Raw genomic sequence first — 19,467 nt, 5'->3', positions numbered from 1 at the left:
CTTCCTTGGTATGGCGGGAAGGCAGGACCCAAGTTGACTTGAAGAAGCATGGTAAAATTATTTATGTCTGGGGTGAATTTGTTTCTGCAATTAAAAAAAAATTCTATCCACTAGCTTATATGCAGCAAGCTATAATGAGTTGGCAAACTCTTCGCCAATTAAAATGGCAAAGTGTACAAAGATACACCCAAGAATTTAGAAAAAGAGCTTTGATTCTAGGCATTTCTTTAGACTCATCTGAAACTTTGCTAAAGTATATAGCTGGTCTACACAGCTATTTGAGACACACTATTCTCATGTTTAACCCTACTAGCATAGATGAGGTATTTGTTTAGGGTACCCATCTAGAGGCTAGAGGCAAGAATGTGAACCCATAGATCGGGGGATCATCGAAACCAACTCCAAGGAAAAACAAGGAAAAGAGAAAGCATAAATGGAAAGAGAAGAAAGCAATTTCTGTATAGAAGGCCAAACCTTCATGCACTCACTGCAAGAAGGATGGACATGATGATGAACATTGCTAGTCTTTGCATCCGAAGCTGAAACCCAAGATGTTCGATGGCAAGAAAAAGAAGATTGTTGTTGCTATACAGAAATATTTGGTGTCACACTCAGGTGATGAAATAACAATCGTAGCCACAGGTATAAAAGGTAAAAATTCTAAAGCATCTACTAGTAATTCTACCCAAACTATTGATAGTGAAGAAAATGAGAGGAAAAGGCATGAGCTTTTTCATATTAGAGTTATTTCCAAGCATCAAAAGATTGATACTTTGTTTGATAGTGGCTCACAAGTAAACTTAATTTATGAAGCAATTGTAAAGAAATTGGGACTACTAACCACACCTCACAAGAAGCCATATCTGTTAGGTTGGGTATGTGATAAAGCAAAACTACAAGTGACTAGACAATGTAAACTTAGGTTTTCTTTTGGGTCAACATTTGTAGATGAGGTTGAGTTAGATATCGTTCCCTTGGATATATGTGAATTGTTTTAGGAATTCCTTACTTGTATGATATAAAATCCATTTTCTATAGAGCTGAAAATAAGTATCAACTCATTAAAGATGGAATCGAATATATTGTAAGAGCTCATAAACTCAAGAATAATTATACTGTCATAAACTCAGGGCAGATGAAAAGAATTATAAATTCATGCAAGCAATTTTTACTGATGGTTGTAAAGGAAAAGAAACCTGATAAAACCAATGCATTTGAAGGCTATGATGCTAAAAAACAAGCTGATTTAGAAAAATTTGTTTCAGAATATGATATCTTATTTCAAGAACCAAAAGGTTTGCCACCCAAAAGAGAAATTGTACATGATATTAATTTGCAGCAGGATGCTCCATTGCCTAACATCGGAATGTATAGGTTATCTGCTTTAGAGAATGCAGAAATCAAGAAGAAGGTACAAGAGCTGCTCGAGAAAGGGTTCATAAGACCAAGCACATCACCATGTGGATCTCCAATCATGTTGGCGAGGAAGAAAGATGGTTCGTGGAGGATGTGCATTGATTACCGAGCACTGAACAAAATAACGATCAAGAATCGTTATCCCCTTCCTCGTATTGATGATCTATTGGATCAGCTGAAAGGAGCTATTTACTTTTCCAAGTTGGACCTACGTAGTGGTTACCATCAGGTCAGAGTAGCAGAGCAAGATGCATGGAAGACTGCTTTCAAAACAAAGCAAGGGCTGTATGAATGGCTAGTTATTCCTTTTGGCTTAACTAATGCTCCTGCCACTTTCATGCGAGTTATGAATGATGTACTCAAGGCTTTTATTGATGATTTTGTAATTGTATATTTGGATGAAATTCTTGTATTCATTAAAACATGGGAAGAACATTTAAAGCATGTAAAGCAGACTCTAGATGTTTTGAAGCAAGAAAATCTCTATGTTAAATTATCAAAATGTGAATTTGCTAAAACATCTTTGAATTATTTGGGTCATATTGTAGGGGGTGGTGAATTGAAGATAGATCCCTCTAAGGTTGCAGTCATTGTAAACTAGCCTAAGCCCAAGTCTGCTACAGAAGTTAGAAGCTTCCTAGGAATAGCACAATATTGGAGAAAGTTTATTGCTAACTTTTCCTTAATTGTAGCTCCCTTACATTCTTTGACAGGATTGAACAAGGTGTTTCAGTGGGGAGGAAAACAGTAGAAAGCCTTTGACACCTTAAAGAAAAAAATTAGTACAACACCAGTACTAGCATTTCCAAATCTTCAACAACCATTTGAGATCGAAACTGATGCCAATGACTATGCCATGGGATCAGTGTTGATGCAACATGGTAAACCCATATGCTAGTATTCTGAGACTTTTAATTCTACAGTAGTTAATTATCCCACATATGATAAAGAATTGTATGCATTAGTCTAGAGTGTGAAGAAGTGGAAACATTACTTAATGGGAAAAGAAACAATTATACATACTGATCATCAACCACTTAAGTATTTGCACTCACAAACTAAATTATAGCAATCAAGACACTATAGGTGGATGGGTTTCCTACAGCAGTTTCATTTAGTCATCAGATATAAAAAGGGCATACACAATAAAGTTGTTGATATGTTGTCCAGACCAATCATAAATGCATCTTCTATACTTAAGCATAACTTAGTAATGCATGAAAGCTACATTGAACAATATGCTCAAGATATAGACTTTAAAGATGTATATGCAGCTTTAAGTAATGGCAAAAAGGTAGAAGAACTAGATTACTATGTTAAAGACCAACTATTGTATCATTTGGGAAAGCTATTCATTCCACAAACTGAAAGAGTCAACATAATTAGGGAGGCACATACTTCTCTGATATTAGGTTATTTTGGTGTAAGTAAAATAGTTGTACAATTCAAATATACTGTTATTGGCCAAAAATGCATGAAACAATTTCTAGATATGTAAGGGTGTACCATGTGTGCTAAAAGCAAGCCCAGCAATAGAAAACTAGGCTTGTACACTCCACTACCAATCCCTTCCCATCCTTGGGAAAGTGTTTCCATGGAATTTGTTGGGGGATTGCCAAAAACTAGAAAGGGACATGACTATTTATATGTTATTGTGGACAGGTTCAACAAAATGTGTATTTTAATACCTTGTAATAAGCAGATTACAGCTGAACAAACAAAGAAGTTGTTCTTTCAGCATGTCTCGGTGCATTTTGGGTTACCCACTTCCATAGTATTTGATCGAGACTCCCGATTTGTTGGGAAGTTTTGGTCAAGTCTGTGGGAACTGATGGACACCGGACTGAATAAAAGCACAGCCTTTCATCTACAAACAGATGGCCAAACAGAGGTAGTCAACAAGACAATTATCTAGTTGCTTAGGGGTTATTGCAGCAAGCATCCCAAGCTTTAAGATGAACACTTATGTTATTTGCAGCATGCTTACAACCGTGCTAAACATTCTTCTACATAGAGATATCCTTTTGAGACTTGTTTTGGTTTTGTACCAAGGTCTCCCTTGGATTTTGTCTTTGAAAAAGACATAGCAGTTGCTGGACACAATGATGTGGACAAAGCAACCAGGTTCATTGAACAGATCCAAGAAATTCACCAAGCAGTGCAGGAACAGCTGGAAAAGCGCCAAGCCAAGTGCAACGCAAGGCATGATAAACACCGGGTGGAGCACGACTTCCAAGTTGGTGATCAAGTCTGCTTGTATATCAACAAGGATAGAATGCAAGGTGAAGGAAAGAAGCTGAAGCCAATAAGGTCTGGGCCTTCTAAGGTACTTGAGAAAATTGGTGAGAATTCTTTCCGCCTTGATCTGCCAGCATATATGCACATCTATTTAGTGGTAAATGTAGAAAACTTAAGACTATTTGAACCTTCATTAATTGAAGATCCCGAAGAGCAAAGTTAGTTGCCTTCCATTGATGATCTATTGCCTAAATAGCTCAATGAGCTGCAGGAAGACACAGTTCTGGATAGGAAGGTGAGGACTACGCGCAAAGGGGACGTGGAGTACCTTAGAATTGGACTCAAAGGTTCAAAACTCAGTGCCAAATGGAGAGAGATTGGGCAAGTGAGGCAGCTATATCCTCACTTAACTGATGCCTGAAAACCAACTTTTGGTGGTCCAAAATCCTTTTTCAGTGGGAAGGCATGATCCAAATGGATCCAAGAACACTCTCTAAGTCTTGAAATCTCTTAAAAACATGCCAAAGATAAAAAACAATCGCATGACAAGAGCCCTTTGAATGGCTAAAAAACATTATCGGGAGGTAAAAACCAGAGAAAACTGTGAAAAAAACAGAGTATGGAGGCGTGGAACAATGGATGCACAGTGGCCGTCAGATCTGGCCAATCAACAGTCTAGATCTAATCGGCAATCGCAATCGGCACTCGTAGACAGGGATATCGGCGCTTAACATATAAGTATGGTGATGACGATTGGTGGAGTTAATGTGGACCATCGATCAAGTGCGCAAATCGACGATCCATATTACATCGCAGGATCGCTATCGAAGGTTGCAGGAGCACTTGAAACAGCCCGGGGTATGAGCGATATGCGATTGTGATCGATCGCATCGCGGTATCGCAATCAGGACTACACAAAGGAGCAAGCATATACACAGATACATCTACGACCTAATGAGATGGACTCGGAAGGGTTCGTGAAGTGAAATGTATATTGTTTCAAGTTCGATGAAAAGCCATTTCTAATGCATTTTCGCAGTTTTGACATATTTCGAAAATACAAAGGGGAACTTTGGAGCAGGGTCATTGCGACTTGCGACAGCGATAGAGAACGGACCTGATAGGGGATAGACCATGTTTAAGGACTTTTGAAGTCCGAAATGAATTGTGTTTGGCGGAATTTCACAGTTATGCATGCATTTTCTTATGTTAAGTAGAAAACGACCGTGTTCGAGATGCTGAAGGATTTCAACGGGCTGAGGCACTCTTACGTTGCAAATAGGTGGCCACCTCCCCTCCAGGCGTTATGCCATGATTGTGTAATGCTGGAAGAGGGATTCAAGCGGATAGAGGCCTAGGAGATGTAAAGCCGAGAAGGAGAGACATAGCCTAGATTGGCTTTAAAGCCATAGAAAAAGAGCAAACAGGATAGGCAATATTGCAGGAAAATGCCGAGATAGAATTAGGACAGAGACACAGAGCGTTGAGGGAGTATGTGTACTTAGAGAGGCTTGAGAGGTTCAATTAAAGCTCTTGTTGTTGCATCTGTTGTGTATTGAGTCCCAAATTGAGCTCATACTGTTGTAAAAACTCTTCTTGAAACCATAATAGAGAGGCCACCCACTAAAGGCTGGACCAGGAGATGTAGCCTAGGAGTATTGGGTGAACTCCTCATTATATTTGTTGTGTTATGTGTTGTCTATTATGTTTTGTTTACTGCTTCATTGTCTGTGTATTTCTCAATCTTATTGATCCATTGCATAAAACAACATGGAAAAATCTGTTAGGGTCCCACCCTAACCCCCTTATTTATGTCATGGGATCACGTCATAGTCAAGAGTCAATAAAGCCCATATTAATAATTGTAAGTGGTTAACCCGCAATTAATGACGGGACCACAGTTAGTTGCAAATGGGCGGTAGTATTAGTTAGATGGTAAATGGGCGGTAGTATTAGATAGATGGTATTAATAAAATCCACGATATTGGCTCGTGGTATTGCATGTATGAGTCATATATAAAGGATAGAGACTCCCTGCGAGGAGTATTGTGTCTTGTTTTGTAATCGAGCTCTGCTCTATTGGAGGTTGCCCCCTCGAAGAGGCCTGTGAACATTTCTCTCTGGATAATAATATCATTGCTATTCTGTGCTCTGGGTATATTTTCTTCGCATATTTTGTGTTCTCAGTATCTTTTCTTCGCAAATTCTATGTTTGGGTATCGCTTTGCAGGTTAAGAGCATAACAAGTGGTATCAGAGCACTTTCCAGGGCTCGGTGGGATCTCCAAATTTTAGCAAAATTTTTTTAGGCTAGAGACGTGTTCCAGCGTCTTTAAACCACGGGATCTGTCGTTAAGCGCATAAACCTGCGGATTTGGGGAGGCATGCACGCAGGAAATACAAGAGGTGGTCACGTCTGTTAGACTCCCTTGTAACCCCTGTGGGTACCCCTTCGAGTAGTAGCGCATTAGACAGAACCGCGCACGGACTGTCTTCCACGTACCCTCTGGGTATATAGGAAGCCCCCTAGCTCCCTTGAAACCTTGCCATAGATAAAACTTCGGCCGTCTTGTGGCTACAGTACACCAAGAACAGCACTCGGAGAGATTACTCACCCGTACGATAGGGTAGTCGGGTTGTACGGCTAAGGGTACGGTCGATCCTCCTTAGTTAGAGCCCTGAAACATTGGGCCGAGTACTACTGTCAGACCCTTATGTATATTGCGATCTGTAGCACCTGACACTCCCCAAGACCATAGTTCCCTTTCTCTCGAGGGATCACACATCATCTATTCCAAATCAGTAGCAGCAGTTGTTCCACCATTCAGATCTCTCAGATCCACCAGATCGGATATTCCAGATCAGCAGCAGCAGTTGTTCCACCATTCAGATCTCCCAGATTCGCCAGATCGGAGTAGTTGGAAAGGGTTCCTGTACCTGGATATAATTTTCGCAGGAATTTTGGTGGCATTGACATTTTGAGGATTTGGCGACTGCAGTATTGATCAGAAAGGAGTAAAACTCCGTTAGGAGTTTTCTAAAAAAAAAAAAAAAAAAGTCTGAGATCTTCCAGGGCGCTTATTGGTGACCTAGCCCATCAGAATCAGGACGACGAGCTGAGCAAGGTGGTACCAAATTTTCGTCAGACGAGTGTATGGTAGAAACTCGCGCTCAAGCAATGGCCAATGAAAGGATAGAAAAAATAGAAGAAGATGTGCACTCCCTCCACTCTGCGGTGGAAAGGATTGAAAATCATCTTAAAGGATTAGATTGCCTACTACAGGACAAGGGCAAGGAGCCAGCCCACGAGGAGGCATATAAGGGTCATGAATACCATGAGGGGGAGTCTAGCCACTCTCCTCACGTCTGGCACACCCATCCACCACCCAATCAGAGACCTCCCAAGTTGGATATGCATAAATTTGACGGTTCTCACACATCCGCATGGCTAGCACAAATGGAGCAGTATTTTCAATTGAATCATATCATAGATGAGGGGACTAAGCTTATGGTGGGCACCATGTACTTGGACAGTGAACGATGGCAATGGAAGGAATGGTATCAGCATTGCAATGGACAATTTCAGAATTGGGGCCAATTTACCAAAGCTCTTCGAAATCGCTTTGAACATGAAGACTCTTTTTTGGGGCGTCTCACTAAGCTCCGACAGACGGGTACAGTGGATGAATATATTACCGCTTTTGAAGCCTTAGCCTTCCGCACTAAGGGTCTCACAGATGAATTCTACATGGAATGCTTTATCAGCGGTCTTAAAGAAGCCATCAAAGCTCAGGTTCTACTCCACCACCCCCCCACATGGAACGAGGCTTGCCAGGTAGCCCGTAAGGTGGAACGGGCATTAACAGCTCAATCCAGCCGCCCCAACTTTCCCGCTAAAGGTCGTCCCTCACAGGCTCCCAATATGACCCAAACACTTAAGATTCAAAAGGTGTCACCTGCAGAAATGGCCGAAAGAAGGAAGCAAGGACTATGTTACTACTGTGATGAAAAATATTCCCCGGGTCATAAATGCAAAGAGCACAAGTTTTTTCAAATAGATGCCACTGACTACAGCTCCACCGAGGAAGATCCACCACTTGAGGAACCAGAGGCGACCAAAGAAGATAACCAACAGGAGATGGTATCTGATGAACCAATGATTTCGCTACATGCATTGGCAGGAATTTCTTCACCTCAAACTCTCAAAATCAAGGGTTTTCTTAAACATCGGCCAGTAATAGTTTTGATTGATAGTGGAAGTACCCATAATTTCATCCACCAAAAGATCGCTGAAGCAGTACATTGTTATGTCCGAGCAGTTTCTAACTTCCAAGTCCAGATTGCAGATGGAGGCACAATGAAATGTGAAGGTCACTGTGAAAATGTCAAAATTCAAATGGGGGATTATCAATTGAAAACCCACATGTTTGCAATACACATGGGGGGTTGCGACATTGTCCTAGGTGCGGAATGGCTCCGCACTCTTGGGCCAATCACAATGGATTTCCAGGAGTTATATATGAGTTTTAAGCAGAACGACTACACACATACCCTCCGTGGGCTACAAGCGGGAGCCCCTTCTATCATAAGCTCGCATCGTATGGAAAAATTGTTAAAAAAGGGCCATCATGGAGTAGTAGCTCAATTTAATGCCATCCAGGTAGTAGATACCATGTCTTCGCCAATTCATCCTGAGATGCAACAGATTTTGAATCAACATCGGACGGTCTTTGACAAACCTCATGAACTTCCACCCTCGCGAGGGTAACATGATCATAGCATCACATTGGTCCCAGGGGCCCAACCCCCAAATGTGCGGCCATACAGACATCCATTCATCCAAAAGAACGAAATAGAAAAAATCATCAAGGAATTGTTGGAAGCAGGTGTCATTCGTCCTAGTATTAGTCCTTACTCATCTCCAGTCATCATGGTCCTCAAGAAAGATGGGGAGTGGCGGATGTGTCCAGACTTCAGGGCCCTCAATAAGTTAACAGTCAAAGATAAATTTCCCATCCCAGTGGTTGACGATTTGCTGGACGAACTCAATGGGGCTCAATTCTTCACTAAATTGGATCTTCGCTCAGGCTACCACCAAATTCGCATGAAGGAAGTTGACATTCCCAAGACAGCTTTCAGAACTCATGAAGGCCATTATGAGTTCTTGGTCATGCCATTTGGTCTCTGTAATGCCCCCTCTACTTTTCAGAGCCTTATGAATCACCTCCTCAGACCATATCTCAGAAAATTTGTCCTGGTCTTCTTCGATGACATCCTCATCTATAGTGGCACTTGGGCGGCACATCTTAAGCATGTAGATATCCTCTTGCAACTGCTCCGCAAGCATAAACTATTTGTCAAAATGTCTAAGTGTGCGTTTGGCATGGAAAAAGTTGAGTATTTAGGCCACATTGTGGGCCGTGAAGGTGTCAAGGTTGATCCCAAAAAGATCCAGGCAATGCAAGAATGGCCTCAACCTAAGACCTTGAAAAGCTTGAGAGGATTTTTGGGTCTCACTGGCTATTATCGTAAATTTGTCCGCAACTATGGCCGCATAGCGAAGCCCCTGACGCAACTTCTCAAGAAAAATTCCTTCTTTTGGAACGAAGAAGCACAACAGGCATTTACCGCTCTCAAAACCGCCATGTGTTCCACTCCGGTCTTAGCACTACCGGACTTCACCAAAACATTTGTCATTGAAGCTGATGCTTCGGGAACAGGTATTGGAGCAGTCTTAATGCAGGAAGGGCGACCATTGGCCTTCACCAGCCAACAACTAAGTGGGAAGAACTTGGGCCAATCTACCTATGAGAAGGAAATGATGGCCATCTTACATGCAGTTGAGACCTGACGACCTTACTTGTTGGGGCGACGTTTCCAAATCCGCACAGATCATCACAGTCTTAAATATTTTTTGGAGCAACGCCTATCTTCCCCCCAACAAAATAAATGGTTAGCCAAAATGCTGGGTTATGATTATGAGATCATTTACAAGAAAGGGAAAGACAACAGGGTAGCAGATGCATTGCCACGCCAATTTGAGGAGGAAAGTACTCTGCTCGCAATATCCCTCCCCTTTCCAGACTGGATTGAAGAGGCTCGCGGGGAATGGTTTTCACATCCTGAGCTCTCCCAACTCATTTCTCAATTACAGGCAGATCCTAATTCCAGCAAGGGCTACTCGTGGCAGAATGATATTCTTCGCTACAAGGACAGAGTCATCATATCACCAACATCCACCCTCAAAAGTCGCATTTTGGCAGAATTGCACTCCTCTCCCATTGCAGGACATTCGGGCTTTCAGAAGACATACGCTCGCACCAGAAGATCATTTTTTTGGACCGGCATGAAACAGGGCATCCTTACTTTTGTAGCAGAATGTGACGTCTGTCAACGCCACAAGGGGGAAACCGTCAACACACCAGGCACATTACAACCATTGACCATTCCAGCGTCAATTTGGATGGAGGTCTCCATGGATTTCATTACAGGTCTTCCAAAGTCTGGGAACAAATCAGTCATCATGGTGGTTGTGGACCGACTATCGAAGTATGCTCATTTCTGCGCTCTACCCCAACCATTCACACCCACTTTGGTTGCTCAAACTTTCATGGATCAAATCTTCAAATTGCATGGCATGCCCACTTCGATTGTGTCCGACCGCGACCCAATCTTCACCAGTAATTTTTGGCAGGAGCTCTTCAGAATACAAGGCACTCAACTCAAACTCAGTACTTCATATCATCCGCAAACAGATGGTCAAACCGAAGCCGTCAACAAATGTCTAGAAACCTACCTTAGGTGTTTCACTTCAGAAAAACAACACCTTTGGGCATAGTGGTTACCTCTGGCGGAATGGTGGTATAACATCAACTATCATGCCACCACCAAAATGACTCCCTATGAAGCAGTCTATGGACAAATTCCGTCGTCCCCTACTTCTTATCTCATGGGGTGCTCCAAAGTACAAGCAGTGGATCAACTCTTACAACACCGTGCAACCATGCTGGCCCACTTGTGCGAGAATCTTCATCAAGCTCAGAACCATATGAAGCAACAGGCTGACCAACATCGCTCAGAGTGCCAATTTCAAGAAGGGGATCAGGTCTTTTTGAAGCTGCAACCATATAAGCAAACATCACTCAAAGACAAGGGCTGTCAAAAGCTCTCTCCAAAATTCTACGGACCATATCAAGTACTTCAGCGCATTGGAGAAGTGGCTTACAAGCTGGCTTTGCCACCTACAGCAAAAATCCACCCAGTTTTCCATGTATCATGCCCCAAGAAAGTGATTGGGAACAATTGCCGAGTTCAAACCAGTCTACCTGAATTGGATGAAGAAGGATCAATCTGGCTTCAACCTGAACAGGTTCTAGACACACGAGACAAGCACCTGCGTGGCCGCGTGATTAAGGAGGTCCTAGTCAAATGGAAAGACACCTCGCCGGAAGATGCAACTTGGGATCCAGCCGCTATTCTTCAGCAGTTTCCGCAGCTTCATCCTTGAGGACAAGGCTAGTCTTAAGGGGGAGGGCATGTTAGGGTCCCACCCTAACCCCCTTATTTATGTCATGGGATCATGTCATAGTCAAGAGTCAATAAAGCCCATATTAATAATTGTAAGTGGTTAACCCGCAATTAATGACGGGACCACAGTTAGTTGCAAATGGGTGGTAGTATTAGTTAGATGGTAAATGGGCGGTAGTATTAGATAGATGGTATTAATAAAATCCACGATATTGGCTCGTGGTATTGCATGTATGAGTCATATATAAAGGATAGAGACTCCCTGCGAGGAGTATTGTGTCTTGTTTTGTAATCGAGCTCTGCTCTATTGGAGGTTGCCCCCTCGAAGAGGCCTGTGAACATTTCTCTCTGGATAATAAAATCATTGCTATTCTGTGCTCTGGGTATATTTTCTTCGCATATTTTGTGTTCTCGGTATCTTTTCTTCGCAAATTCTATGTTTGGGTATCGCTTTGCAGGTTAAGAGCATAACAAAATCCATGAACATGAGTCTGTAATACCTTATTAATTGTCTTAGATCTCATTATCAGATCAGACTGTTCTCCCTATGGCTAGTCAAGTGGTCACACCACCCTTGCGGGGCTCCATTCCGTCCTTTAGCATGGTTCGCCGAGAATCCCCATCTTCCATTGTGATGATCAGCATTGCATACTCTTCTATTGGCAATGTGCTCCCCTGTATGGCAATTTGTGGTCCCAGCCACAGCAGCAGACTAACCAGTCCATGGCAATAGTCCTCCAACTCGTTAGTATGATCGTATGCACCTTGCCTTACCATCCTCAGTTTTTCGACGAATAATTATTCCTTTATTTTGTTTTCCATCTTCTTGACCTCTGCATCCATTAAAGTGCTTTTCTCCCTTAGCCGTACCCGGTCTTTTTGAAGTTCGCGAAGTCTAAAGTTTCCCCGTCGGATTTCTTCCTTAAGTCTTATATGTTCTGTTTTGCATAGCTATGTGATTTCTTCGTTCTGGTCTACGCAGACCGTCATATCTACAGGTGTGGTTATGCGTGGAATTGGCTTCACATGCTCCACAGGGATTTTAGCCCTTGTTTCATACTTCAACTTCAGAACTACTCTCGTGGTCAAGGTTTCGCACATGGTCCTATAGGCCCATTGAATTGCTGGTACGCGCAAGTCCCAGTCAGTACGTCTCACATAGTGGACCCTATCCAGCACTTCACACACCTTGTCAAAGGCTTCCCCGTGTATGATATTTGGTGTGCTAGGTTGTATCATACTTTTTCGTTCACGCACTTGTCCTGCCTGCTTTTGCTTGTTGTTCCTGTTTCCTATCGGGAGAGCGGTGTGCATTCATGCAGGTTGCATACCATACACCTGTACCCATATGGAAAGGTGGGCGTGCAGGCTATTTCGTCCATCTTGCCTAGCTTCCATCCTCCTCTGAGGCTTCCCAAATCATAAGCGCATCATCTTTCGACATTCGCACCAGTCCCGGAAAATCCGCTGGTGGTACCCCACCACCTCGCGGGCGTAGCACGCAATACCCATTTCAAAGCATCAAACCGCTGTTGTTTTGGCACTTCGCTTTCAAAATCGTTCAGGAATTCATCCACCAGTATTAACCCATCATACATAGGCAGATTTCTTGCCACAGTTGTCATGCAACATAGTGATCTTACCATCATGTTGCAATTGAGTGTGGTTACCTTGTGTAACCGATTTTTTCATCATTCTATTCCCTCATCCGAATCTGATGTGCAAGAGCTTTCACACTCCCGTGAAATTCTTCCATCTACTATTGGATTCAGCCGATCCTATTCCCGAGTGGTTATCCTGTAGATACAATCTATCTCGTCGCCGTGCACTGGCTCTGTGTAGTATGATCCTTCCGCAAGGTCTAAAGGTACCACTACGCGTAGTGACTTTTTTCTCAAAAATCATTTTTCTCTTCTTCAGATTTATGACTCTGTTCATATCAGTGGCCCAATCTATTCCTAGTAGCGTGGGATAGGGGTTGCTGTCATCAACAATCTCTATCACCTCTAAATTGGCAAGTGTGCTTGCACCTTCGATATCTACCATTATTCCATGCAGTCTTCCCATCGGTAGGATCTTCTGCTGGTTCGCCATTCGTAATTGAATAGGGGAACATTGCAACGCGGGCCTACCCATATGCTCCCATGTCTATTTTGGTAGCACATTGGCATCCAATCCTAGATCTAGAATTACTTGCTCCATTTCATATTCCTCAATTTGCGCAATCAATCTCATTTCCCTTCCTGTTTGCAATGCATGCTTTCCAAGTTTTCAGACTACGCGCGGTTCTCCCGACCCAACGCACCTAGTGATAATTTCCTGTAGTCCCTTCACCACTTTGCTGTCACACAATAGTTTCATGCATGTCTCCAAAAAGGTAGTGAGCATTGAAGGATCCATCCTCAGTTCCAGTTGATCCTTATTACCTGAAGTGGAGGCCTCTGTGAAGCTATTCTTAGCTTCCATGAATGTCTCCTTCACGCACTCTAAATCAAATTTAAGTTCCTTTGTAGGAGCCTTGCAAACCCACACACTTTCTTTAGGCTGCTTACCTTTGTCATCTCCCGTCATGATACCGCTTTGGAGCACTATGTTTACATTTGGGTCCTATTTGCACGGATCAAACCTCATCATTTGCAAATTCTGAGTCGGGGGAGGCTAGAGTGTCCCTTTATTGCGCAGCCTCGCTATCAGTGTAGGGTAGTCCTCCATCTCATGATCAAACTGAGTACAATATAAACATGATGCTCTTGTCGGATTTATACAATCGCGGGCATAATGCCCTGACCCTTCGCAATTGTAACAAATCAGCTATTCGTGACCCCTTCCTGGTCCCATTCCTCCTTGACCTCGTCCGCGCCAGTGAAATCCAGCGTGCGACAACCCTACATTTGGATCGAGGGCTCGAGTTTCAGTCTACACTCTGTAAGCAGGATTTTGATCCATCACCAGCTCATAACTTTTGTAGGTGCACTCATCATGGCCTACTGATCTGGAGAAATTATAGAACAATTGCTGGGACGTTTGCGTATACTTCTGTAATAGGTGACAATTATCTGTAGTGTGTTTTCCTCCTATTTGATAAATCTCGGACCATAATGCGGGTGTTGTGCTCGATCATGCTTGCGCCTCTGGTCTTAAGGGCATTGGCCCTCCTCCTGCCAAGTAATTTGCGAAAACTAGACAATGGTCCTTGTCATGCCCCTGGCCTTTGCATTTTATGCACCATACTTCCTCGCACGCTTCTGGGCGAGTTGTCCTATCCTGTTTCAAACTCTGCATTTCCCAACACAAATTTTGCAGTTGCGCGCGGATTTGTTGAACTCCCAGGCAAGGATCTTGCATTGAAGTCTCGTGCAGTCTCATTGCAATCTCCAAAGCCTCGGCCTGGGTGGATAACTTCTGTTGCGACAACGTTGTCCTAAAATGCGGCGTTAGTGACGCTACAAACCATGTGCGGTGCTACCCATCTGTCAAGGTCATGTTGGCTTCGTGAATCATACATTTTAGTCTCTGATCCAAATCCCATGGGGTCTCACCTGGAAGCATCACGATTTCCTTAAACTCGATAATTAATTGTGTCTCCGACTTTGGCCTGGTAAATTCTCTATTCAGCGTAGCCTGGATAACTGTGATCTCCACATTTGGATGGTCATTAGAATGCTTAATGTACCATGTTAGTGCACAATCCTGCAATGCACTTACCAACGTTGCCTTCTTTATATTATCATCCACAACTCCTTGTGCTTCCCATATGGCCTTTACCACGAACCAAAATTGGTCTAGATCTTCGTTCCCTACTCCTCTGAATATCGACAATTTTATCATGCTGACCATTGTTAGCCTTCTCGACATGTGGCCCAAAATGGATCCAAAAAACTCCATGAAGTCTTCAAAATTTTCTTAAGAATCATTCAAATAGCAAAAAAATTGCATGCTAAGAGCCCTTGGAAGGGCGGAAAAGCACTAGCGGGAGGCTAAAACACATAAAAATAGTTAAAAACCATGTATCGCAAGCATAAACATCGAAATTCACAGCAGTCGTCCGATCTATCTGATCAACGACCCAAATCTAAGCGGAAAATCGCAATCATCCAACACAGAGGAGGACTTAAGGTTGGGCAGAATACACCCCCAATCAGCGATATCAGATGATCGGATCAGCAGGTCACAATCGGCGGAGGCAAGCTGACGGATTAAGGGCGGACCGAGTGGAACTTGCGATGGTGATCAGTGATGCAATATGGACCGTCGATCAAGTGTGCAGAACGACAGCCCACATCGCATCGAAGGATCACTATCGGAGATTAACAAGGAGCACTAACCATGGGCCCAGGGCATGAGCGATATGCGATTGCGATCAGATCGCATCGCTATATCGCACTGAAGTAGCACCAAGGGGCAGGGCCTATGCACATGTATATGCGCAACCCGATGGTATTATAAGTATTATTTCATAAGATTTCAGGTCCGCAGGAAGGCCATTTTCAATGCATATTCGCAGTTTGATGTATTTCAAAGAAATACAAAGGGAACCTTGGAGCAATGATGATGTGATAAAACTCGGACCCGAAGGGGTTCGGGAATGAAAATATATAATATTTTCGGGCCTGCCAAAGTTGATTTTTCATGTATTTCCAGTGTTTTTTATGTATTTCAAAATACAAAGGGAAGATTGTAACAGACCATGTGCGACATGCGATAGCGACCCAGAGGGCGGACCTGATAGAGGAATAGGCCATGTTTAAGGACTTTTTTAGTCCGAAATGAACAGAGATGGGCAGGATTTCTCATTGTTGCAGTGTTTCCTGTTTAAAACAGAAAACAGTCATGGTTATCATTTAAAAGGGATTGTTGCAGGGATTTTAGAAGCCCGATAGCCATTCCATTGTAGGTACAGGTGGCCAACCATCCTTACAGGCGTTATGCAATAATATCTACACGCTGGAAGAAGAATTTGGCCAGGAGATAGCTGCCGACGGACAGAGGCTGGAAAGGGAAAAAACCTAGCACGACACAGCTAAAGCCAACAAACGATCATGGATCATTGCTTACACGAGTAAGCTCCCAGAGAGCGCAGCAAACTACCAGAATACAGTTACTTTGATGTCAGAAGAAGAAACCTCTGAGCCCATGCGTGCCTAGTCATGGCATCAGGTTGTTGAAAAAACAGAGATGATAGATTAAGACACTCTGAGCCTTTGAGAGCTCAGGAGCATTGTAAAAAGGCCTATAAATATTTGTAAGATCACAGTAACAAGGGTTCAACTTCTGGAGACTGTAGATACTCTGTTCCTTGCAGCTTCTCATATTCATTCCAGTAATACAAGCTTCTTTTTCTATTACATGTTCAATATCCATTTCTCTTCTGTTCTAAGCTTGCACTTGCATAGTCTATTCATGATTTCTTCTGTGTCCTATGCCAGATAACTGTCATCTTATCTCTGCATTGATAAATTGGATTTGCAATTAAATAGGTTATTCATGTTTTCTTCTGTGTCTAATGCCAGATAACTATCATATTATCTCTGCGTTGATAAATTAAATCTGCAAGCTTCATTTAATTCCTATAGCTATCCATTCATATATGTTTATGTATGCATCTGCCGGTACAGTCAGTATTCTCCATTTATCCATTGAATCTATAAACTATTGAGCATTAGTGGTCTAAAGCCTTGTTAAGTTGAGGGTGTTCATGTATGTCTGGAGTGAAAACAAAGTTGAAATGGTTATCTGGCTTGATCCAAACCTTCATCCATTCCAATAGTTCCGAGAACAATATTGAAGATTATATGTTACCAGGCATCTCCGAGTTGCAACCTTGGAGAGTTTCCTGGAGTGATAACAACCATATGGAACTATGGTGGTGGCGGAGGTGGTGTGGGCAGAGATGGAGGTGACAGTGGTGATACTGGTGGTGGTGTAGGTGGGGGTGGTATGCGTGGAATTCGCTGCCTTATCAAACTGATCGCACTTCTCGTAGAAACTTTCGCTAGCTCTTCTTCACTTTCCCACTGTAGCGAAATCAAGGGACTATTTTCTATCTCTATGCTACCTTCATTTCTATAGATCCTCCCACTTCGCGTAGTCCCAAACATTAATTTATTCACATAACCCGCTTTTCTCACGATGGCATTTTAATCCAAGTGTTCAACGATTTAATGTACTTACCTCGTAGTCCCTTTAGGAAGCATCGTTCCGCCTCGTTGTAGCTGACGGTCATATCTACCGCGAACTCGGTGATAAAATCTCCTATAATTCGATCGAGCCAATGGTCCATAGCGTGCATGATCTTCTCTTCCAACGCTTCTAGTTTGCGCACTAATTCTGGAGTCCACACAATAATTTTGTTGAGCCTATACCTTCCCTGACTATCTACTAGCTTCGTGATCCACTCATACAATTCAGAGGGGAAGGATGCAAAGAAATTTCATGGATTTCCATATATAAGTAATGCTCCAACCACTGTTCCTTTGATACTCGCAGATTCCTGTTTTCCTGTGCCATGAACTTGTGAATCTTTCTGTCCAACCACCCTTCAATTTCTTTCTTCGTCGGATTCCAACGACACGACATCAAACATCCCTCATGCAGATCCCGGTCCTGGAAACAAAACCATTTGTTGGCTTGTTGGGGACTGACCCAAGTTCAGAGGTGATTTAGCCAAGCAAATCCCAGTACTACTGGCCCTTTTGGCAACCGTCCACGGAGCGTGGACTGAGGTCTCACCTGAAGTAGTATGGGAGGGTGCTAGAACCAGGTTTCCGCACCTTGGAGATTTCTGATGTTTTCAAGTGGTCTGTGGTTCGACCCTGCGTGCACGTCGCTACGCACACTTACCCGTACCTCATAGCCTAAGATGCTACCTTTGCGCAGCCTTACTCGGGGGCCAAGCAATGTTATTACCCAAGTCCTTACTAGTAATCCTATCTGATTTGATTAACTTAGCTTATTTGTATGCTTTCAATTATACTTAACAATATTCACAATTCATACAAGTGCACGCAGTAAATAAACAATATAATTGCAATTCATATCCAACAGATAATAACCCAAGATAGATACACGTAATTCAGATAAAACTTCTCTTTATTATTCTTTCTCTTCGGTTACAGACTCTATTCTACCCTGCGCACTCAGCTGCAAGGGTCCACGCACTCAGCTTCGGACTCTACTAGGCCTCTGCGCACTCAGCTTTAGAGCCTCTTCCTACTACTACGACCCAAGACACACTTAGACAGTTGCTCTATGCTTCGCTCTTCCTTTTTTATTAACTTTTTTTCACTTTTACACTTAGAGCTTCGCTCTATTTATACAATCCCATGGTCCGCAGACCATGGGTAAGCCGACATTACATAAAAAACTTAGGGCGAACAACCCTATGATTCTATCATACATTCCGTGCCCACAATTCACAGGGCTTTACAATAATATTACTCAAAACATGGGATTTGAGCCCCAAAACATGCTGCAGGGGGATTCCATGCCCAACACAGACTCTCTTGGCTATGTGGGAGGAGTTGAGGTGAGAAGTCCTTTACATGTACAAATGAGGGGGTATTTATAGCCAAGGGTAGAACTTACCCTTGTGGCTGTTCAACTACCCTCATGACCGTTTGACTTCCATGACTTTTCGACTTACATGACTCTTTGTTCAACAAGTGGGTCTCTTGGATTTCGATGTTGCATTGCATTGATTGACAAGAAGGCCATAGTGGAGATGTGGGCGACATGACTCATGACGTGGCTCAACATGACTTGACATGACAATGCTGGTACATTCATGCTGTTGCTGGAGTGCATGTCGAGCTATAGTGTTGCTGGGTGATGGATGTTTTCATGGTGTATCATAAGTTCACCTCCGCATGGTAAAGTGCGCAGAGTCTTCGACGGTCCTTGGTTCACTTGATGAATCTTTAGCATGATGTTCCTTGCTTGCATGTTGGAAGGCTTGACAATCTCATCTATTCGCGAAGGTGCATATTCTTCGCATTCATCTACTTCGCATGCTTCATTCTTTTGTTTGTTGGTGAACATGTCATTTTGCATGTGCTCCCTTCGTTCATCCCATTCTTCGTCTTGCCATGTTTGTTGGTGTACCTGTACGTACAGTTACTCATGAAAAGATGACATCAAATGCAAAACCTCCTAGTCTACCATGACACATGATCATTTTGGATGTAGGTGACCAGGAGAGGTAGCAAGGTTGTGAAGCGGGATGATGGCTCCGGGCACCACTGATGAAAACTATGCAAGGGTCACTGAGTGATGGAGACGGGCAATCTAA

Source organism: Pinus tabuliformis, chromosome X, assembly GCF_031772625.1.
Source record: "Pinus tabuliformis cultivar Carrire ecotype Pingquan chromosome X, CPIR1, whole genome shotgun sequence".
NCBI classification, from domain to species: domain Eukaryota; kingdom Viridiplantae; phylum Streptophyta; class Pinopsida; order Pinales; family Pinaceae; genus Pinus; species Pinus tabuliformis.
This window is presented reverse-complemented; position numbering follows the sequence as displayed.